This window comes from Strongylocentrotus purpuratus, unplaced genomic scaffold (assembly GCF_000002235.5).
Source record: "Strongylocentrotus purpuratus isolate Spur 01 unplaced genomic scaffold, Spur_5.0 spur5_scaffold_6, whole genome shotgun sequence".
Lineage (NCBI taxonomy): Eukaryota > Metazoa > Echinodermata > Echinoidea > Camarodonta > Strongylocentrotidae > Strongylocentrotus > Strongylocentrotus purpuratus.
Window position 1 is genome coordinate 35,322,242 of NW_022145612.1, and position 17,682 is coordinate 35,339,923.

Here is a 17,682-nt window from a genome sequence, read left to right on the forward strand (position 1 = left end):
CTAGGATCTAAGTTTAGTCTCCTATACATAAATTTGCTTTTAACAGTTATCAATGTTTGATGATCATCAGTAATTACCAAGTGCCTAGTGATATTTCAGTTGTCTTTTGAGATAGACAGAGGAGGTTTTTGATTCTTCAGTAATTATTGTTACTTAAGTGAAATTATAGAATAGAATCAGATTTAATCATAATCAATTTGTCTTAATGTTATCATTTATTATGTGTTTTACTGTCTGTAGGGATTCTGCTTTTTAGTAGTTTACCGGTAATTAAAAATAGAATTATATGGAGTTACTAGTTAACGCGCAACATAGTCCATACATCAACGTAATTTCTAAACTTCTTTCAAAAGCTGTTATTTACTTAGTAATCACAACAAGTTTTGATACACGTCGCTTTTGCAAGGCAAGTTCGGACTAGTAACAGAAAGAATGCGCAGTACACTTTATTCGCTGTAAAGCGTGCCGAAACAAACCCGAACGAAGAAACGTGATGGTACAAAGAAATCCTTCAAAAGTAAGAGAGCACACTGGGAAAGACAACATCTACTCAAAATTACTGTAAGCAGATCTTACATCACTTGGACAAAGAATTCAGTAGTTATCCAAGAAATGCCACATAAATAGTGATATTTGATGAGTTACTACATGTAGATACATTTTTTTCGGAATGGGCTTGCTGTGAGGTATTTGCATGTCTAAAGTTTATGTTTGATTCCTAGAATCTACTCTGCTGCCCTCTGTGGTAGAAAAGCAGTGTAACAGTGGATCTGAGGACTCTTTTCATATATTCCCTTAAAAAATAGCCCCCTTTAATTATTTGGCGGTGGCTATTTTAGAGCTCAGGGGGATTTCTTTTAAGGTTGTAATGTTTTTTTAAACATGATTTTACCTATTTAAATTCCAAGTAAAGGCAAACATACATACAAATCGAACATACATATGTCATGTACAGTAAGTATTGCAGACATTCAGATACCCAACGGTCAACAATACTGATACAGTCAAACCCGTGTTAACGACTACCTGTTTGTAATGACCACTTAAGATCCCCCCCCCCCCCCCCCCCCCCCGGTGAGATTTCATGTAGTTAAGAACGGGTACACAACGACCACCTGTCTAACGCGACCAGCGGCAACTCATTTTGCTTCCACTGGGCCACTGAAAATGCCCGTACAACGAGCGCCAGCGCCAGCCGTTAGCCACCAACAAGAGCCGTGTAGCTATTAAAAGAAAATATATTTTTGAAGTGGACTTTAAATTCCCTTAATACCATAGGGTATATAACAATGCCACAGCTGCTATTTTTGTCGCTAGATGGCGCTGTGGATTGTGAATCCATCGTATTAAAAGGCATGCTCATGCAGGCATAATGCAGCAGTGCAATCAGAAAGCACATTTCTGTTGGTCCGATTCCATTTGACCTTGCAACTTTGGCATTTCCCAAGATATACGTAAATTGTTTACAAATGCAAGCTAAACTAGATGGAAACTTCGACTGCGCGCGTTCGAAAATGATGCCTCTGTCATAGAGCAATTTTACAAACCAAAACAGAAGAAATTTTTCAAATTCAAGTTCAATTGTAATCCATTAACAGGTTCTCAGAATATCGTGATTACAAGCAATTTCTCATATACATATATGACCCTTTGATCTTTGACCTCATGACCCTAAAATCTACTCAGTTCATTGGCTCTGCACGATGTCCTGAGTTAAATAGTAATCCATCTGACAGTTTTAATGAGAATGCGTTCACAAGCTATTTTTGCATACATAATGAGCCCATGACCTTTGACCTTTGACCTCAAGACCCAAGAATCTACTCAGTTCATTGGCTCTGCACGATAAATACATGATCTAAGTTTGGCAGGAATCCATCAATCTGTTCTAATGATAATGCAATCACAAGCTATTTTTGCATACAAAATGAGCCGCATGACCTTTGGCCTTGACCTCGTGACCCCAAAATCTAAAAAAAAATTATCGGCTCTGCAAGTTACATACATGACCTAAGTTTGGCAGAAATCAATCAATCGGTTCTTGAGATAACGCGATCACGAGCTGTTTTTGCATACATAATGAGCCCTGTGACCTTTGACCTTTGACCTCGTGACTCCAAAGTCTACTCAGTTCATTGGCTCTGCAAGATACATACATGACCAAAGTTTGGCAGGAATTCATCAATCAGTTCTTCAGATAACGCGATCACAAGCTGTTTTTGCATACATAATGAGCCCTGTGACCCTTGACCTTTGACCTTGTGACCCCAAAATCTACTCAGTTCATCGGCTCTGCAAGATACATACATGACCAAAGTTTGGCAGGAATCCATCAATCAGTTCTTCAGATAACGCGATCACGAGCTGTTTTTGCATACATAATGAGCCCTGTGACCTTTGACCTTGTGACCCCAAAATCTAATCAGTTCATCGGCTCTGCAAGATACATACATGACCAAAGTTTGGCAGGAATTCATCCATCAGTTCTTCAGATAACGCGATCATGAGAACGGGACGTACGGACGGACAACCCGAAAACATAATGCCTCTGGATACTTCGTAACGGAGGCATAAAAATACTAAATTAAACACAGCTTTTTGGAAAAAATAAAATTGGGTAGGTTGCACAGGGATTTCATGAATGAACACACTTACAATTTTGCAATTTAAGCTTCTGCACAGAATGCACTACTTTAAGACTCTAGCGCTACATCATTGATTTCTAAATAAATATGTCTTATAAAAATGCACAGAATAACAAATGAATACGAAAAGACAAAACATTTTAACATTACCGTTGATTACAAACTTTTTTGCCCTGCAAAAAGAAGGCAAGTCTTAAAATATCCTATTCTCTTCTCTCTTTCTCTCTCTCCCTTCCTTTTTCTTTTACCTTGATTATATATCTAATGTGAGGTAACCTCCGGAGGTTGTGCCATGTCACGCCATGTTACCCCTTGTCCATTGTAGATATAAACGCTCGCAGCAGAAAGTAACTATTTCTCACATAAGAATTAACATACACTTATTCTTCATGCTTCAAAAAACAGCTTAACAATTGTCCGGATCCCTTTTTAATACAATATTTAATTTGTCTACATTGTGATCTAAAATACACTCTTTACAACAACCAACAAAAGGAATTACTGAAACCACACAGTTTATGCAAGGGTGATAGTGAGCACTATAAAACAAATATTTTTTTTTTAAATTCTTCCCTCAACCCCATTAGGGAAAATTGCAGTAAAATCAAGAAGAAGAAAAAAATCAGGAAGAAAAAAAAATCAGGAAGAAAAAAAAATCAGGAAGAAAAAAATCAGGAAAAAAATTTAAAAATTGGGAAACCGATCTCATTCGGGTAATTATTAGGCCTGTTTTTCGGAAACTCTAAAACTCTAGAACTCTAAAACTGGTGCAAAATACAACAATTTACCAACAAAATCTATGGCTATTTTTCTAATTCAATCAATTATTGAACGACACATGTGTGTAACTTCAGCAAATTGCACACCATGGTAAACTGCCTGGCCAAAATCCAGAGAGGCAGCAACTCTGACACGAAACATGAAAACCATGTCGCATTATCGCTGTATTACAACGAAAACCATGTCACATCATCGCTGCATTACAACGAAAACCACCAGACCCATGTACACCACTTCTTGAATGCACACTAACTTACAGCAAGAAATTTCCAAAGGGATCTACCAAACAACAATCATAGCACTAAAAACTTCTCTGCTTCCACTTCCAGTCCCCATGTTACATACAGCAGGTTTTCATAATCATTTATAAAATTGTATGGATTGCTAGCTAATATATATCCGTAACAATATCCATATAAGTACGTGCAAATGGCGTGGGTGGTGAATGATTCTGAAAAAGAGTGTGAACTTTAAAGGAAATGTGTGGAAAATCTTCTGCCATGAGGTACCACTTTTTTGGTACCACCAGGAAGCTGTAATGAATGGAGATCCCGTCCAAGAGGCCCCTTTGAAGTCATCCGTGGCACCGCGCGTCTTTTGTTTCCCCTAACGTAATCCCCTTAATCCCCCTCCGAAACCGTACAGCTCCCTAGTAGCACTAAGTCCTCCCTTTCCACACACAGCCCAGCCCAGCGAGCACGGCGGCTTTTGCTTTGCCGGCCCGTACTTTGGGTGAATAGTGGTGCTAACTTGACAACTTCTAGCCCTAAATCAATAAATGCGCAAACATATAACACAATTTAATTTAGTTCTTTAGGAAGATAAACCTTTGGACTACCTTCCTAGCTATGTACAAATTTCGGAAATTTTCGGAAAATGTCAATAATTAGATGAGAAAAGCATGATGATGAAAATCTTTCATTCGTTCTAACTCATGATTTGCTTGGTCGATTTCGCTGGTTAAAATGGCCATGTCTTCAGTAGAGCTATCCGAGAACGGAAAACTCATTTGATGACTAATAGAAAGTTGCATTGGTCATATGTTGTGAATTCTGCATTTTATATGTTATAGCAAAATACATCTTCCCTGAACATGACTTAATTTGTCGGTGCCACGCATGGCTTCAAAGCCCGATGCTTGCATATTTTTGCAAAAGAGTGAATAGAGAACTTAGGGAAGCAGATGGCGTTGCGTAACATTTCGTACTATTTGGAATGCCAGAGAGGGACTGTGCATTGATATGGACAGCTGTTGATGGAAATGATGGCTGGAGAGGGTTACATTTCTTTTTGTTAAGCCAGGTTAATCTTGAATAATTTTCCCTCGGTAAATTCTTTCGAGACGGTATCTCCATTCATTACAGCTTCCTGGTACCACATAAAAGAGGATCCCTTTGCAGTCATTAATGTCTTAATTGTGAGCAGATTTGGTGTTTATTCATGCGTGTCGAGGGCTTCAAAAGATGAAAATGACATCACATCAAGTTTACGTCCACATACCGAATGTAAGGGAACTCATGCACCAACTAACAGTCTTCATTTAAATCTGTACGACATTCCGTTGGTGAGATATGATCGTTGAAAGACATGCATGAAGAAAAAAAAAGGCGCCTGGAAGGTCACATGACCACTTTTTCAAAAAAATATTGACGTTATGTTCTGGAAATTGACTTGACACATCATGTTATGAAACTTCATTGATTTAGCTCTTTCCACTATTGAGGTATTTAACGATCAAATTTACATGAGAGAAAAAATAAATAAATAATATTAATAATTAAGAAGATAGAAGAAACTTGACGACATCAAGAGGTGATCCGTTGGATCGATACGCAACGGATCACCTTATAAACAGGGTATTTGTCTCTCATCTTCACCACTGACTATGTCCCTTTTGCAACCTACATCAAATTCTGTAGAACTTTGCAGGAATTATGAATATGTCATGTATGTCCTATCTGTGAAATTGAAACGTAAGCAGTGTCCTAGTATTCAAATTATGCAAGGAAACCTGTTTACTTTCTAGACTTCCCTTACAGACACTATTGAGTGACTGATGACATTTTTTTTTTCTTTGGTAATAACATACCAGTACATAAAATGACCCACGACTTGTAATGGCCAAAAATTAAACTGATTGAATTTTTGTGCGGCACAAAACCTAAGACCATTCGGTACAACAGTCTGAAAATCAAACGATTACTAAGTGATTGCAGTGATTCAACATCTAATGAACGTTATTTTCTCCCAAAAAGCCATTTTCAAGCCCTTTCGTTTTGAGGGAAGTTCTAAATAAGTATTGTCTTTCAAATGCTATTGGAATTTTAAACTTTTCATTTTTTGGCCTGCAAATGGGACATACATGTAGTACCATTAACACTATTCTTAATTGTTGAGTGATGCCTTTGAAATTATAACCTCCCTGCATGCAATTATTCTTGACATGACACAGGTGTGCCCCTCCTGATCCTTGCACTTTTGCCTTTGGAACACTTCATGTAGGCCTGTACCTTTATTCCAAATAGCCTTAAATCTTCACAAGGTTACATTCTCCTCAAACTATCTGGGATTCTAATATCTCTTACAATATTCACTTTACCCCAATATACTATTTCCCATGTGTCTTCTCTCTACAACCGACCGGACCCCATGGAGAGTGACACAGATAGCATTCTCAACCCCTTGCTTGATTAATGAATCAGCGGTTCAATACTCAGGTGGGCTCTCATGTATACTTGCTCTTCTCTCCTTGTGCTCTTGTCTCAAAAACTTAAATATTAAAGATCATAAATTGCTCATACTCCAAGGAGCTCGAGCCATTTCATTTCAAGGGAGCAATACATATTGCACAATGATTTAAATATTTAATGTTATATACCGCATGTCAAGATTCTAGGCCTGTGATACATCAAAACTGCAGGCATGAAATTTACTACAGTGAAAAATATTGACTGGGCATACATTGCTCTACTTACACATACAATGCAAAGACAATGCATGAGCATGAAGATAACAATTGATTTGTGCAGTGGATATGAGCACTTACTTTTCAGTGAATTTCCCTTCAAATTAATACATTTTCTATGAGAATCCCCAAACATCTCAAGGCTACACTATGTACAGTTTCAAGTTCATCTTAATCAACAGTTTTAACTGAGCCCGTCAAGGCAGTCAACTAAGGCTGTGACGAGTACTCGCACTATTGACAACTACTCGAGTCCGATTTCTCGTATAGTCGGCCGCCATTTTTTTTTTTTTTTTTTGTGCCCTGGCACTTTCCAGGCCTCGTCTTTTTTTTAACCTGACCTTGCCATCCTATCGCTGCATTTGATTGGCTCAATAGGAGCCATACGTCATGGGCTAATCATAAATATTCATGATACGCACGCACACAGAATCCGATGCGATAATACATCAAATAGTGAGATTTCACACAAAAATTACAAAAGCTATGTTTACTTAAAATGAATGCCATTGCGAGAAAATCGAGAGGTTTACCGTTAACGAAGGATTACCCAGGTCATAAATTTCTATAATCATTGTGACATACTGGTTAAGACCAGAATCTGGCCGATTTAATTTTGATCTCCACCACACCGTACCAACGCAAATATATATTCATATATTAATATGCAGCGCAGGATGGCAAGATTAGGTTTTAAAATGTCGTGTCCAGACCGACGCTTTCCCGTGCACGGGAGAGCGCCGGCCGCCGACATGGTACCTTGGGTAAAAATGTTTCCCAGCTCAATCACTGTCAACTCACCACTCAGAAACTTAGTTTAAGGGGAGGGGAGGGGAGGACGTGTTTTCTGTGGGCTCCAGAAATTTCAGGCGTAACTCGCGTTTGAGCGCACGATAAGAATTATAATTTACATCGGACTACGGATAACAACACTTGGAGGGCGATTTTGAGAAAATCTGGAATTTTTCGTCATCGATGGACCTAATTTTATAGCAAAACATTAACAAATGTTCACTTTTGACAGAATTAAAAAAATTTCAAATTTGTTTTTCTTCACGTATTCTTGGATATTAGTTTTGACTATTAACGCGGAGAAGCACCAGCATCATTATACGCACAACAGCAGTACAGCGTATTGCGCGCACTCAGTTTTCATCACAGCTGAGTGTGACCTCATAATAGGAGACGCTGTGGATTGTCTACTTATCTTTCAAGTTTCAGTCCAGTGCATATATCCTTTTCTTGAACATGATATTATTTGTTTTGTTGCTTGATAAATCTTTATAGATATTTATTATTATGAATTTTTAGATGGTTACCTGGCTACCTTTTCGTTTTCAATACAGTTTTGAGTGCTGATATTAAGTCAAATATTGTTTATTTTCTTCATTTTAATAATAATTGTTTGTGGATCGATCGAGTGGGTGGTACATGCACAAATTACTTATCATAGCTCTGTATAAGCTTGGCTTGTTAGAACTCTTGTGAGTAATGTGCCGCGGGATTCCATATCCTTAAACTGCTGGCGAACAGAGCAACGAGACCAAGCTCTATAATTATTAGGATCTCTGTCTAGTAGTGCCGTGTTTGTGCCATCAACCTGGATCGACCAAATCAATTGATTCATAATATATAGAATATATTTTCCCTGTGACATGAGAGTACTATTAATCGCTTCATTCTTTTAATTAAATGTAATGTTAATTGTTATTGTATAATTGTGTAAAGTGGGGGCACGCTACAAGAGTCCTATCTCGCACCCCGGGGCAACGTGTCTGACACGGCCGGTTGTAGCAACTACTCCGAAGATCAAGATACATTAATCTGATCTAAAGAGACATAACGAATGAACTCAGAAACTGGGACCAAATGTCAGGATTTCTGTTTGGACTCGGAGGAAAATGGAATAGTCTGTCATCTTTGGTTTTAAAAACAGCATTGTTTACTATTATTATTATTATTATTAAATCGGCGCCTTCAACTGCAACTCAAAGTAAAATCATGTGAGTTTTTGGAGACGTACCTGGGATACTTCTTCCATAGTATGATGGTGGCAACATAAAAAAAATTAGATTTATAATTAATTTTTTTCTTTAAAACATGGCGTCCAAGTATTCGACTGTAAGCCTGGGAGTGTACTCGAGTACCTCATTACACAGTTATGCACAGTTTTACAGTCAACACATATGGAACCATCAATAACCATAGCCATTTATAGTCTGACAATATAATTTTGAGGGGAAAGAAAGAGAAGTTTCATGAAAACATGCCAAACTAAATGAGTATTCAGTATCAGAGGCTAGGCTTTCTTTCTAACTATTTCATATATTGCAAGCTTTTCAAATTCTAAGTTATTTAAATATTTTTTTCTATATAGGAGCCTTAGGGGAAAACACAACAGCACTGAATGTTTCTTTAGGACACTATTTTCTCCACCACATCATCTCTCTCTTTCTTCTTTACTGCTCTATAAAGAAAAAACAGAAATTCTCCCCCCATAAAATGTTTGTGAATTTCAACTCCATCTCCAACAATTGATATTTCTATCTCGGTATGTTAAAAAACTACTTCCATATCTTACTCTGATCTTCATACTACACATCTAACACTTCCGTGCATGATAATACCCAACTACAAAAATACAACAAAAAAATAAATAGAAAACACACAAACACCTAAAACCAACCAAACAAAAGGTCCCTCAGTTTACATAATGCAATTCCGTGTAAGTCATAAGTAAAACAAAAAGCTACGTTCACATGGTACCGTCTTCCATTTAAAATTTTAAGTTTGCAAAACCACAAAGTTACAAACAACGATTCGATTACCATAAAAAGTGTTTATGTGGGACCAAAAAAAACAAGTATTCATAGTTAACAAGCTGGGAAAGCTTATATTTTATCTACAATTGAGCGTAACCTTTAAGTAAAATTGCGTCCTTACAGCACATAACTTCGGCTGCGCATAGTTATCATGCTAGCCTTAAGATGTGTTGTGGATTGTAAATTCAAATTAACTTTAAATTATGTTAATACAAGAGCATCCTTAACTACAGGATAGCTTTCAAAACGTATAACCATGAGCTTAACTTCAATTCAATGGACTGTTGTGTGAACCTAACTAAAGGCTCCAACCCACTCTACATTTCAAGACTGATCATATAGTGCCCTCCTAATAGTTTTAGCATGCCCTTTGGTCATAGATGCTCCATCCTATACGCTAATTAAATTTTCCACCTCCCTTGCCAAAGCACCAGGAATGGAAGCAAACAAAGAGAAACAGACACCAAGCTAACCTAGTTAAGCCAAAGATTAAATTGAGTTTACTACAGTGGTATCGCAGCTCCTGCTATATATAACCAAGAAAAGATACATGTAAATGCTATATATAACCAAGAAAAGATACATGTAAATGGAGAATAAGACAAAAATGCAATGACATTATGGAAAATGGTAACTTACCATCATGTAGGCTTTAGATAGATAGGTGATAGATAGATAGATAGATGGATAGATAGATGATAGATGGATCCATCCATCCATCCATCCATCCATCCATCCATCCATCCATCCATCTATCATAAGACATGTCTCCAACATTTGCAGGTTATTGTGACGTCATCCAGATGCCATTTTGTGAAATTTTGTGAAGATTTTCTGAAGATCAACTCATGATCATATCTTCATAGGGGAAAGTCATTTCTCATTCATATTTATCATGATTACGGTCAATATCTGTCTAGTCAATTTCAGGTCAATTAATGCGCGTATGTGGTACGCGCACAATTTAAAAATGCTCCAAATAGTCTTTAATTCATTTTGCATACATTTCAGGACATTTCAAAAAAAATTGTGCCATGTTTTCATTCGTCACGGCCGTATGCAACAAAGAATCGCCATTTTTTTTCTGTCATATTTCCCATATTAACTCTTTATGGTTTTGAGATACCCTGCATATGGCCACCCAGTATATGAAAAATTTCAAGACAAAAAAAAAAGATTGGAAAGTTAGCAAAAGGGGTCTGAAAAATGACGTCATAGCCACTTCGTGTTTTAATTGGGCGGAAACCAAGGGGAATCCGTATTGTGACCCAATGCAATGAACTATTCACTGTGGTTTCAACGCAAATGATTGGGGTGGGACCTGTAATATAAGACTAGCCTCTGAAAGTCACTTTATCCTAATTTGATCACAGTGCCTGTTTGCTCACTCCCTTCACAATAATAACGATCTACCACCTATGGACACCAATAAAACAACAGGAGGGAGTCATCTCTAAAGAGGAGGGGGCTCACTTGTTTGTGTAGGTTAAATTGAATTAGTCAGCTCCAACCAGGACTTTGCTACCATAATGTACTTTTTGCAACTTATAGTGTGAGCAGCTAGTGGGTAGCAGAAGTGTCTCCTCACTACCACCACCACCCTTACATCATGTGTTAGGTCCTTGCTTGCAGGCACCACATATCATTTCCCAAAATCAAGTAATAGAGTAAGACAGGAACTCTGTTACACTCTCTGGCCCCTGACCAGGTGATACTGCCATCATTGGCAATAAGAGGAAGAGAATGATCCTGCCATCACTGGTATCTATCCATCTCAATGATACACCATCACATATGTAGAGGGGGAGGGTTGATGGTTGTAGGAATTCAAACTGCACCATGGCTCTGTGACATTTAATCTTAGCGTGATGAATGATTATAATTATCAAGGATATTGGTATTTATTCAGACAATAGAAACTGTGACAGATGCTCATTTCTTTCCATCTGACTTCCGCATATGGGATGGGAAGCCCAGGTTTCTCGCAGGAATTCCAACCCTACATCCGGTGAACAGCTCAGCTCAGTGAACAGCTCGAAATTTTTAAGGTCAAGCAGGCAATAATCCTCTCAGAAAGTGTTCAGAAACTCAAGTGTGATTGATTATATCTCTCTTGTCATGACATAATCATGATTATGTTTAGTATTATTAGAAAGTGCATTTTTTTTACTTTAAAATGATACCACATTTGGTATGGATTTGCAGCCGCAGAAGGAGCAGTACATCAAAATAATGAGCAGGGACAACATATGCCCGATAAAAACAGCCATAGAACGCCAATTTCTAGGGGTCCAGTGTTCACAAAATAATAATAATAATAGCTCGTTCTTATATAGCGCTTTTCAGGACCAGAGGCCCTCTCAAAGCGCTCTACAGATTAGTATATTATTACCCTGGTCATTGGATTCAGGATTACCCGGACAAAATGTATGTACATTCTCCACTCCCTGGGGAGCATTCCAGCCAGGCGTCATTTTTACAAGCGCACACTTGCTAATCTAACCACATTAGCTTTTGCATCCTACCGGATACCCATTTAACACCTGGGTGGAGAGTGGCAAATGTAGATCAATGTCTTGCCAAAGGACATTAGTGCTGCGGCGGGACTTGAACCGCGGACCTTGTGATCTACAGTCCGGTGACATATCCACTAGACCACAACACCTCTACAAAAGGAATTCATGATAAAGTGTTTAAGGCAAACCTTAAAGGAAAAAAATAGGTCCAAGTCTCATCTGGATTGAAAAATTCAATCTAAAAAATACAAAACAACTGCCATATGATTTTTTATTTCTCAAAAAGCTTTAAGAAGAGGGGCACGCTAGCGTTCCAAGCACAGTAGGCATATTCATGAACTATAAACAGTCAGCTTCATACCAAAACCCCAAGACGTGAGCGTATCTCAGACAACTTCAAAATGATGGTAGATATCATCAAACAGACCGTAAAGATACTTGTTTATGTGCTTCACTTGAGAAAATATTCCTTTATAAATCCAAGAAATGCAACAGAAGTTACATACAAAGTTTGAAGAATTAAAGCCCAAGTTTTAAAACACAATTATCAACGGCCCCTTATTAATGCTCCAATGCCTGCTCCAGTGGCCCAGGGATCTGCAGATTCTTGTAAAAACTTTTTCTGATGCATCAGCAAATGCAAATTAATGCCGCATAGTCGCATACCCATTCTCTGGCTCCCAGCAACGCTTGATTTGACTTTGACCTGAAAGTCAAACATACATCTACTGATCTGAGGAAAATTCACACAAAAATGTGGGTGTTGTACAACCAAAGATATAGGAGAAAAATTGGCTAGATATTGTTTTAAAAAATTGTACTTGTCAATTGTCCATGATCTCATAATTTTAATTTGACAGCTGATCGATAAAGCATACATGACTGTAATGTGCATTCCCTGAAGTCGCCCCGGCCGTGCACACACAAACAATGTCTGATATGTGGTGGAAAGCTAGCCCACTGGCAGTTAGCTGAGGCTATTTACACCAGTGGCAGATCTGCTGATCACAAAGTACCAGGACTTGAAAAGTAAGTTTGTAATTAGGGAGTTTCCTCCCACCTCCATGGTACAATCAGTGTAAGTGTTCTTAAATTGTGAATGAGATAATTCTAAATTCAAGTTAAGACACTATAATCAATTACACCACCAAATCAACTCAGTAGGTCTGTAATGACCATACAAATGCGGGTTTGTGTCTCTATTTGCAATGACGAACCTTCGTCATTGCCTTGTTTTCGTTCACATTCTGCCCCATTAATATTCTCCTCCTTATAATTATATTCCTCGTCAGAAAATCGCATTCGTTTTACACATGGTGCTTGTGATTCCTAGTTAGGGCTTTCCTCATGTCCTTTTCATTTCAAATTTCATAGGCATAGTCTCTAGCATCTCATCAAGGTCACCTACTTTTTCGATTTTCGAAATCACTCATGCATAACCGTCCAGGCGCCATTTTGTCCGTTTCTGGTCCATTTTAAGGCCTTTCTATCTTCCTTCCTATCTCCACTATCCTAGATCCTACAAACTTCTAACAAATTTCTCTAGATAGTCTAAGAGATGTTCTTTAATCTGCTACGTATAACCTGCCCTTCAAAATGCCATCTTCATACTCAAAATTCAAATCTGAAACCGACTCCGTCAACAATCTCTCAAATTCTTGAGAAATGGACCCCTAAATAATCTAAAACTGCCATAACTTTCTCATATAATGTCCGTTTTGTATTAAAATCTCACAGTATGTTTGTCTCATAATTGCTGATAGCCATGCCCAATTTCACGCTCCAATGGCTTTGCAAAACATAAATAGCGCCCTCTAAAGTTCTGGAAATTGGCTTTCTCTCTGTGGCCGTATCTCCATTATGGCTTGGCAGACCCGTACCTTTTTTTGGATTTAGATACCTGAGGATATGCCCTTTCCAGCCATATACAAAATTATATACCCTATCACTGACCAACTTTGCGAAAATTGCCCTCCAAATTCGCCATTTTCAAGAAAATTCCGAAATAACTTCAACTTGCTCTAAAATGGCGATCTTTATACCTACGTCGTTGAAACTTGGCAGACACATGTATCCATATACGTGACAACTGTCTGCCAAGTTTAGTAAATTTTAATAACGTCAGCGCAAAGTTATCGCCAAAAATGATGAATTTGCTATGCATTACATAATAGCGCCTTTAATGCGTGCAGTACATTGCGTGCAGATGACAATGGTGTCAAACTGACCGCAATGAAGTGCCCTTTCGAATGATACCAAGTATGGTATATGTTTACACAGAAAATTGTGAGTAAATCGCATTTGAACAAGGGTCACTATACGAATTCCGCCCGATTATAACACTTATCGGCCAAGACGTCATTTTTTCAGACTACTTTTCGCCCCCTAAACATCCTTTTTTTCCTTGAAAATTTGCAATGACATTCCGAGATGCAATACGCAGGGCACCTCTTGGCCGGATTTTTAAAATTGGTCAAGGGGGCCATTTAAGACGCCATTTTGTCCTTTAAATCTATTTTACATCACATGTTTCAATAGGATTATCATATAAAAAAAGAGAGTAGTTTACAATAACGACCATGAAATTCTCTTTCCAATGATACCATATACGGCCCATAAAGAGACATAAAGAGAGAGAAAAAAAACAATTTAACTCCGGTCATAATACAGATCCTGTACGTTTTCCGCCCATGCATTACACGCATTGTCTATGGGGGCAAATCGGGTTCACGCTTTTGACCCCTAGAACGATCTTGATTGCAATGACGAACATGCAACTAATCCCATTTGTTTTTGCACGTAGTGCTTGCGAGCCCTTTCTAGGTTCTTTCCCCTATCCCAATTTCTTTCAAACATCGTAGGCATAGTCACTACCATCCCATCAAGGTCATATTGAGGCCTTTCTTTCGCCCTACCTGTCTCCAATATTACAGAAGCTAAAGACTTCGTAGAAATTGCTCTGGATAGTCCGAGAGAAGCTCTTTCGTTCGACACGTAGAAACACGGCGTCATTGCACGCACATCGTTGTGACACGATTGCATTTCTAGTTGTATCATTGTTTTCTTGATTCTTCTAGCCATTTGTTTAAGCGAGTCAATGCAATCAATGTACAGTGCGTCCCAGAAAAAACGAAACCGAGAATTATTGACATTTGATCAATAACTTAATCACAATTATAATTGATAAATGACGCATATTTGGAAAGCTTAGATTATCCTCTTTCATTTGATGCAACTCCTTCGATACATATTTCACGCATGAGTGATTAAAATGTATTTGAAGAGAGGAAACCAAAGAGTCATTTGGTGGACGGTATCTGAGTTTCAAAGGGAAAATCACATTTCTAGAAAGTTGAGTTTCTGCCCTTTCATATGACACCTCAATCACGAAAAATAAGGTAGGAATAACAAAGTTCTGTATGTTTAAAGTATTGCTTGCATTTACATAATTTTATCAAACAAAATCGTTTCCACTGGCTGCCTGCCTTTAGCAACAAACGGAATTAAGAAAAGACTTAACTCCGTTTCGTTGACAATCGGCCATGCATGAAGTCTTTCGTCTACGGCCGATTGTCAACGAAACGGAGTTAAGTCCTTTGTCAATTCTGCTTATTGCTACGGCAGGCAGCCAGTGAAAACAAATACGTTTGATAGAATTATGAAAATGCAAGCACTACTTTAGACATACAGAACTTTGTCATTCCTTGCTCATGTTTCATGATTGAGGTGTCATATGAAAGGGCAGAAACTCAACTTTCTAGAAATGTGATTTTCTCTTTGAAGTTCAGATATCATCCGCCAAATGACTTGTGGGTTTCCTCTCTTCAAATTCATTTTAATCACTCATGCGTGAAATATGCATCAGATGATTTGCATCAAATGAAAGAGGAGGATCTAAGCTTTCCAAATATGTGTCATTTATTAATTATAAATGTGACTAAGTTATGATTAAACATCGATAATTCTCGGTTTTGTTTTTTCTGGGACGCACTGTATAATACAAGTTTCAACACGCAAGGAACAATGAGCACTTATGAACTTTGAATCCAATTCGCTGCAAAAAAAAAATAGAATCAAAGGTGATTTACGTTTTGATGCGCAGCTATAAATCTGAAGGAAACTTGCTCAGTAATCATAAGATAAGCAAAGTTGGCTACAAATTTTGAATCCATTGAGATTCATCCTTAAATCGAAAGTAAGACTGATTAGCAAGCAATGTAATGCATGCGATGTGAGAGCCTGAGCAGAGAAAAGAGCGTTGTACTCCCTGATGAGGTTTTTCAACCGTGAAAAAAGGAGATTATTCTGACTTGAGACTGGCCACCGGAGACCAAGCACCCGCTCAGACTTTATAATCTCTTCCCTGCTCTATTTCCTTCACACCAATATTATTGTTGAACCTCTTCTTTCCTCATACAGTTCTCCCCTTCTCAATGAATAGAATGCTTCTCTCTATGCTCTTCCCTCACCCGTCTGTCACTAATCTCATTCTTTCAGAAAGCTCTGACACTCATCTATCTTTCTCATTGCCTTTCAACTTTATCTCTCTATTTCTCTTCTACTGAAATCTGAGCCCATCATCACAGGCGACGTCGTAAAAAATTTGGTTTGAGAGTGCAAAATTTCCAGCACCAATAACCACACAGGTTATAAATAGCACCCTTTAAAGTTCTGAAAATGGCTGTATTTGTTTTACTGTAGCTCCATAATGCTCCATAATGTACCTTAATTTATATTTAGATACTGAAAGATATATCGTTTCAAGCCAAATAAAGAAATAAATACATGGTACCACTGACCGACTTCGCGAAAAATTGATTATTGATCAAGAAGATCATATTATGGATGAAATTTCCTGCCCATGCAGAAAAGGACCTCGAAGCGGCCAGTACATTGGTAATGAAGGAATGACGGGAGACTTTGCTGGTTCTGCATGAGCAGGGCGGTTCGCAGTGCCTCCAGAAGAAAATTGTTTAGGTTTTCTGAGCTCTGCTTAGGATATGGGCTAATGGGAGCAGGTATTGGTAATTCTTTCATTGAGTTGTTGGCTCCTGCCAGCACAGGCAGGGCCGAGATTAAGGCAGCCACAGGCAGGGCCGAGATTAACGCAGCCGGAACAGCAGGGGATGCACCCGTTGTCAAGTCGATGGCTGCTGTGGAAGTCTAAGACTAAGGTTAACCCGACGATTGCGAGGATAATTTTTAAGGAGTAACACTAGCACTGTGCTTAGTCTTTCCTCCATCCCCCCCCCCCTTTTGAATGGGCAGGAGAGGCGGCAGGAGCCTCAGAGGTGTCAGCCTCTTTCTCCCGGGGAGAGTGCCGCTATCTTCCTCTGATCATGGTGACGATTCTCGAGAAGAACACATGTTTAGTGATCAGGGTGGAAAAGAACAATCGTAAGAAAATCAAAAAAAAGTATGGGAAAATAAATTAAGTTATCTAAACTTCCTTGGGGAGAAACGTGAATTGACTACTGGTAGAAGAAAAGAGAATATATCTGCGCAGGCATGGTCATATATAGGGAATAAGGTGAGGGGTTTCCCAGCCGTTGCCGGAGCAACTAAGGTTCTAGAACTATTTCACCTACTTCAGGCAATTCTAATTGGCATTAGAATTGTAATTATGAAATAGAAATGCAAGTAAAGTGAGATGAAGTAGATCATGACCTCAAATATCACTAGTACACACTATGAACATGACGGACAAAGTAAGAGGACAAAATATACAGTTCCTCATTCTACCCTCAACAATTGCTGTGGTAGACATGTGTCACATGCATATTCACCTGTTCTACATATTTTTACATAATAGCAGTGAAGGGATGTTCCTTTGTCTACCACAGCAATTGTTGAGGGTAGAATGAGGAACCGTATATTCTTTGTCCGTCATGTTTATAGTGACATCACTATGAACATGACAGACAAAGAAAGCGGACAAAATATACAGTTCCTCA

General features: G+C 38.4%; 1 protein-coding gene across 1 annotated transcript in view; it reads right to left on the minus strand.

Moving 5' to 3' along the window:
• Nucleotides 1-17,682, minus strand: part of LOC588140 (poly(rC)-binding protein 3) — a 144,373-nt gene that overhangs the window by 100,521 nt on the left and 26,170 nt on the right. The gene's annotated exons all lie outside the window — the stretch shown is intronic.